The 6149-nt window shown below is 44.7% G+C and overlaps 1 protein-coding gene across 1 annotated transcript in view; it reads left to right on the top strand.

Moving 5' to 3' along the window:
• Positions 1–442: 442 nt before the first annotated feature.
• EHF (ETS homologous factor) overlaps positions 443–6149 on the top strand; it is a 41202-nt gene continuing 35495 nt past the window's right edge. The window contains exon 1 of the mRNA XM_025878850.2: positions 443–582. The gene's annotated coding sequence lies outside the window, so the exon portion shown is untranslated. The remainder of the gene's footprint in view (positions 583–6149) is intronic.

Raw genomic sequence — 6149 nt, 5'->3', positions numbered from 1 at the left:
AGATTAGTACACGAGACAGGTGTTTAGGAGGGCCGCCACTCCCCGATACCACCATTCCCTCCATGTTTGAACCTCTGCTTAGCTTGCTTTTACACATCTTTGGGGAGATGGTGTCTCTGGAGAGCTAGCATGGCGCTCTTCACCTGAAACAGTCTCTAAGCTGAAAAGAACAGTCACCACCAAATCAATTCCTCATCCATTAACAGGTCGTCTCTCTGTTCTTGAGACACAGGCATAACCTGGTTAGACCTGTTTTGTTTGAACACTAACGTGTGAGTTGGCCAAATGCAAATGAGCCAATGTTTGTAATCCTTTATTTTATTTTTTTAAAGAGCCCGGCAGCCAATCAGAAGAGGGGGAAGTGACTTAGGGAATTCCCGGTTGGTGGCTTATTGCTTAACATTCTACAAAATGATTTAAAATTATTGTCATATGCGTTTATCTTCACTCTGATGAGGGCTCAGACGTGATAACACCTCTGGTTCCCTGTCCCCGCGGGAGCTGGCTTGCGGGCTGCGGGCTGCCTCCCCTCCATTAGCCACAGCTATTGGATTTCCCACCCAGAATCTTTAGGTAAATGAGGTAAGTTCTTATTTTTTTAAACCTTCTTTTGAATCTGGAATTCAAACACCTGAGTGAAAGAGCAGTCTGCCTTGAATCAGGCAGATGAAAATAAAAGACTCCTGGAGGCAGGGGGCAGGCTCGCCTCACCTGTGCTTACCTCACTGGGTCTCATTAGAATTTTATTCTGGAAGGCAGCTGGGCTTCTTTGGATATTGTCTGTGAATTCGCTGCATTGAGTCTGGACTTTCAGCCACTGTGGATTTAAAAGCCCCCTGGTTTTCCTCTGTGTGATAAAGCCATTTCCCTGGGTTGAATTGTGAAGCCAAAAGGCAGTCAGGGCAGCCAGGTGATCCCGAGATAGCTCAGTGAAACACGGGTTGGCAGAATTGAGTTGGGGCTCAGAGCACATGTTCTCACTTTCCAGAGATGTCTTCTACTGTCTTCTACATCTAGAGATGTCTACTACTTCTACTACCAGTCAGAAAAACTGGTAGTTTTTCTGACTCACTGGTTGGAGAGAAAGGCAGATTTGTCTTTGGTATAATCTGTTGTTGGAAGATGGCTGGAAACAGGTGATGGCGTATGCACCCACACTGGAAAAAGTGGTCAGGCAGCCCAAGTAGGTGAGGACGCTGGGGAGTGCCGCACACCTAAAAATGATTCTGTCCCGAAAAAAAAAAATGACAAAGAATTTTGCCATATTGCAAGGGGACAGACTAACCCTTCGTTTGTACCATCATGGGATACCAAGACCAGACAGGCAGATGTGAGTCAGCAGCACCAAATGCCTACCAAAACAGGGACTCTTTTCATTTTGTTTGGACACCATAGAGAAGTGTTGGCCTCAATGTGGGTAGAACTGGGAACAGTGTGGAATTCATCTTGGGGTAAATAACAACATCGAGTCAGGAAAGTAACATTTTCACTATCTGCCTTTGAGCAGATTTGGCATACTCCCAGTGTTGTGGAAGCATGTTTCTAAGATGAACTGGGAGACCCTGTGCGTCTACGTTCACAGGTGCCTCTGCTATTTATCTGCACCGACCTTAGTCACAGGGAGAAAGTGGGGGTTTTAGATTGAGAACTTTCTGATGGGAGGACAAATTCAGGAATTGGTTTTGCAGGCGTGGGTGTGAGGATGTGTTCAGATAGAGCCTTTCAATGTGTAAAAGGGTAGGCAAGGATCACGGGTGGCCATGCGCTAATGCCATGGAGGTCAAGGGACGCGTTGATTTCCAATAGGGAAGCTGAAGTCCTTAGGAAGCACTTCATGGGTAAGAAGTCTCACCAGAAAAAGGCTCTTCGAAGATTTCAAGAATAATTTTAAAAGCTGTATTTGGAGGTGCCAGAAGGCTTCACTTGTCCTCATTTTGAGATCTAGCATTCTGAGACTCTGAAATAAGTCATCCATTATGTGTTCTTATAATCCAGAGTTGGGTAGGATCTGTCATTTCTACAACAACTGCTAATGGCTGATGTGGATGGATTTGAAAAACCATGGGAACCTGAAATGAGGGTCACTGGGAAGTCTGTGATCACATTTGAAAGAATAACAAATATAATGGAGACAATCCTTCTCCACGTTTCCAAAGTATTTTACAGAGACCTTTTAAAAGAAAATAACTTGGAGGGCATAACTGCTGTAGGTTCTCTTGTGCTGCTGTTCTGGATGGCGGCATTAGCCAGGCCCCTTCTAGAGTGACTGTGGGCACGGCAAGGAATTTGATTCAGGCCTCATATGTACGGAAGATCACAAATTCAATTTTATTTGTTCTTTTGTGTTAAAATAAAAAGCATCTACTTGTTAAATTCAAACAACAATTTTTTGATATTTTTTCCATTTTTTAATATATCGTGAGCTCCCCCAAATGGAAATGTCTTGGGTCTTTCTGGACCTCTGAGAAGCCGTACATTCACACTTACTGGTTCCATGCTTTTTATGCTCCCATTAAATTACCTCTTTCAATATCTTTTTGACCCCTGGGGACGCTGGCACAAAAAAGAAATTGAGAGGTTAAAATATTTACTCAACTGTATTCAATTAGCTAATTGAAAACTGGAAGGAACTCGGATAGGGTCCTAGGTCAGAATGTGAGTGCTTTGGGCCAAAGTTCACTTCTAGGAAATAGAATTTAGCTTTCTGGAATTCTGTAATGTTTTATGTTCTTTAAACAAATCATTCAAAAGCCCTTCAGTCTGTTCCCCTTTCTCCAGATGGAGGCATCTCTACCCCCTTTCCAACTGATGTGATTTTCAGAGACCTCTGGGAGATGGGGTGGGGTGGATACCAAGAATGCCAAGGCCGAACCTGCTAACACATTTGAGGAGTAGTGCCACGGTTTTAAGAAACCAAATATGAACTTGGAACTTGATACTCGGTGACACCTTTTTGTGGCTGTTTCAGCCCATTTTTCTTGTTTGAGATCTCTTTCTGGTACAATTGAAGTGACAGTCGTTTCTATTGTGGTGGGGCTCTCGTGGGGAGGCATGGAGTCCACTGTGGGCTCTGTGTTTAGAGAGTACGCGTTCTCACCCTGGCTTTGTGACGGGGTAACTGACGCAGTACAGAGGTTTTCAGCCTGAGTAACTACTGGGTCTGCGGTAGGGGGTTGTCCTCTGAAGACAGAGGGAGGATGGTTGTCATATATTGCCAGTGTTGTCTTTTTTAACTTTTTTTTTATTTTAAAGATTTTATTTTATTTATTTGAGAAAGAGAATGAGAGAGAGAGCACATGGGGGGGGGAGGGTCAGAGGGAGAAGCAGACTCCCCGCTGAGCAGGGAGTCCGACGCAGGACTCGATCCCGGGACTCCAGAATCATGACCTGAGCCGAAGGCAGTCGCTTAACCAACTGAGCCACCCAGGCGCCCCACCAGTGTTGTCTTAAATCTGTTGCTGAATAATTGAAGAGATGAGGGTGATAATAAATTTTATTTAATGTTTTCTTGCCTAATTTTTAGTAATACGATTTTAAGTAATACAGTTTGTTTTAAGGTGCAGGTGACTGGGCTCTTGCTAGAAATAGGTGACTATTAGGTTTGTTTCAATTCGATGGGGTTTCAAAGGACCAAGCTATAGGGCTGTGCAGGGAACAAAGAGTGCAGTGGGGAGAACGGCTCCCACAGCAGCTACTATTAGGAGGGGCATATGTTCAAGCCAAATGGCATTGATGTCAGGAAGCCGAGATGTGCTGGAGTAGAAATTTCCATGCATCCCTCAGAGTTATTTGATAAAACATTTATTGGGCTTCAGAGGGGAGAAGAAAGATATTTCTTCAAGAATCTTCCCTGAAGAATTTCAGACTTACATTTTTGAATGAGGGGAGCATAGTGTGCACGAGGCAGTACACAGGACTGGCAGTCAGGAGACCTGGTTTTCTAGTCCTGGCAAAGCCGGGTGTCCAGAGCAGCACACCCTTCTCTCTGGGCTTTAGTTTCTTCATCCAGACAAAGGCATTTGAACCTGATTATCTTTAAGATCTGTTTCCACCTTCAGATTCTGATGACCGGGAGAAAGCAGGTAAGCCTAGCGGTCAGCAGGCTCGGCTTGAGTCTGCAGCAGCTGAGAAGGGCTGGGGGATGCCCTGCTAAAGACAGGAAAGAAAATCAGTAGGAGCCCGTCAGTGGCTTCCTTAAGGTGTTTGGAACGTGGCTGAAGGGATATACCTGGTGGAGGTACTAAGACCAGATTCCGGGAGCCTTGATTAAGGGTGTTAGCGTCTGCTGCCATGACAACTTCTCATCTTTATCAATGGGCCTCATGATTCCAAAGTGGGTGGGGGGTGTAGAAGTGGATGAAAGCAGCTGTTTTGTGGCCACAGGGCACTCTGATGCTGTCTTCTGTAGAACACCGAAGCAGCTGGCTGAAAACATTCAGGCACCCATGGAGTCTACTCCGTTTGTGGGGTGCTGATCAGCTTGCTTGACTGACTCTCTGGGGATTATTGGCTAGACTGCACAGAGACGGACTCCCTACTCCTAGAGGAAGAACCAAGATGCAATCAGACAGAGCATGGCTGGCCCAGCTGCCGGGCAGCCCACCCGGGGCCTCGGTGTTCTCAGAGGATCTTGGCCTGAATCTGGAGCGATCAGAGCTTGCAACAGGGTCGAACAGAGTGGTCCATTTAAAGAGGCTCCAGGGGGTTTGATTGACCTTGTTTTAAAAGAGACACCCTGTAAAATACTCCTTTGAGAATTGATTTCACTAGCACCTAACCACACTCTGTCTTCGGTTTGTTTTATGGGCTGGGCCCTTGTTCATTGGATTCATATTCTCTCTCCTCTTCCGATCTTCCTGCACACCCTGGCCCTTAGAGCCTCCTTCCCTACCTTTCTTAGAAGCATCTCCATCATTATTAAGAGTATTTGCCTGTTTATTTAAAAATATAGCCAGCATTGGTGCATTTAAAACATGTTTTCTGAGGAAAACAAAGCCCCAAATAAAAAGGAACCTAAATGCCTACTATAATATTTTAATAGACCACCCCATTAACCCCATCATTTTAACATAGCTACTTATTTTTACTTTTGTATGACCTTATCTAGATGCACACTTTTTTTTTTGAAGTTTTTGTGATTGTGGTGACCTTAAAATTGCGTCTTTTGTCACTCTCCTCTCACTCTATGTCATAGACACACAATAAACAATCTTGGGGGCTGGGCCCCCATTGGGCCAACTGTGGATAAGAGAAGATTCTGCCATCCTGCCAGCCCTTTCTCAGCTTGATACAAATTTCTTCTAAAACTCTGCTGGGTCTTTCTCTAGACGAAGAGGGCCTTCTCCTTTTCGTATATGACAATGGAGCTTGGCTAATATGGCGGTCTTGTAGAGATTATTTTGGGATCCCTCTTAGGAACCTTTGAAAACACTCCCTTAGTAGGGCCAATGATAGATTCTGGTGGATGAAGTCAGTGAGGTCTGGAAGGTGAAGGCTATTTTCGGCACTGTCTTCATGGTGACTACTCACAAGACGTGTTCTGTCTTTGCAGTGGGCTTTAGATTTGGCCCCAAGATCAGCCAGATGTCCACCTAGAAACTCAGACAGCACTTAGCTCACCTTTCACCCATCTTAACTCCACCAGCTCGAAGGCTGTGGGTTGAACGATGTTGATGAACAGTAGACTTTGGCCGCTTGTGTATCTGAACTGGGCAGGAGGCTGTGAGTTTTTTGTTGCCTGGAAGCAGCTAGAATGTGTTACAGAGAACACCACGTGTAGAATCAGAGTACCTGGATTCAAATCTGACTCTGCCACTGAGTAGCTGAGTGTTTGGGTGAGTTATGTAAGCTCTAGACTATAAGTTTCCTCATCTGGAAAATGAGGTTAATAGCATCTGCACATGACTGTTGTCAGGGTTAAATGAGACCAAAAAATCTGAAAATACCTGGACAAATGCTTGTGAGTAAATAATTAGAAATTTGTAGAATGATAATTGAGGGTAAGTCCTCAACATGGCTGTTCTCAGAGAACCTTGACTGGGTCAGAGTAGATGAATAATTCTGGGATTTTGTTTTTCAAGGTGATTGATGTAGGTTCCGCACTGTGACCTTGGGAAAGAAATGCAATAAGGTTTTCACTAGGGAAGGCG

Source organism: Callorhinus ursinus, unplaced genomic scaffold (assembly GCF_003265705.2).
Source record: "Callorhinus ursinus isolate GAN/ISIS: 27379988/994484 unplaced genomic scaffold, GSC_fseal_2.0 scaffold21, whole genome shotgun sequence".
In the NCBI taxonomy this organism is placed as follows: Eukaryota; Metazoa; Chordata; class Mammalia; order Carnivora; family Otariidae; genus Callorhinus; species Callorhinus ursinus.
This window is presented reverse-complemented; position numbering and strand designations above follow the sequence as displayed.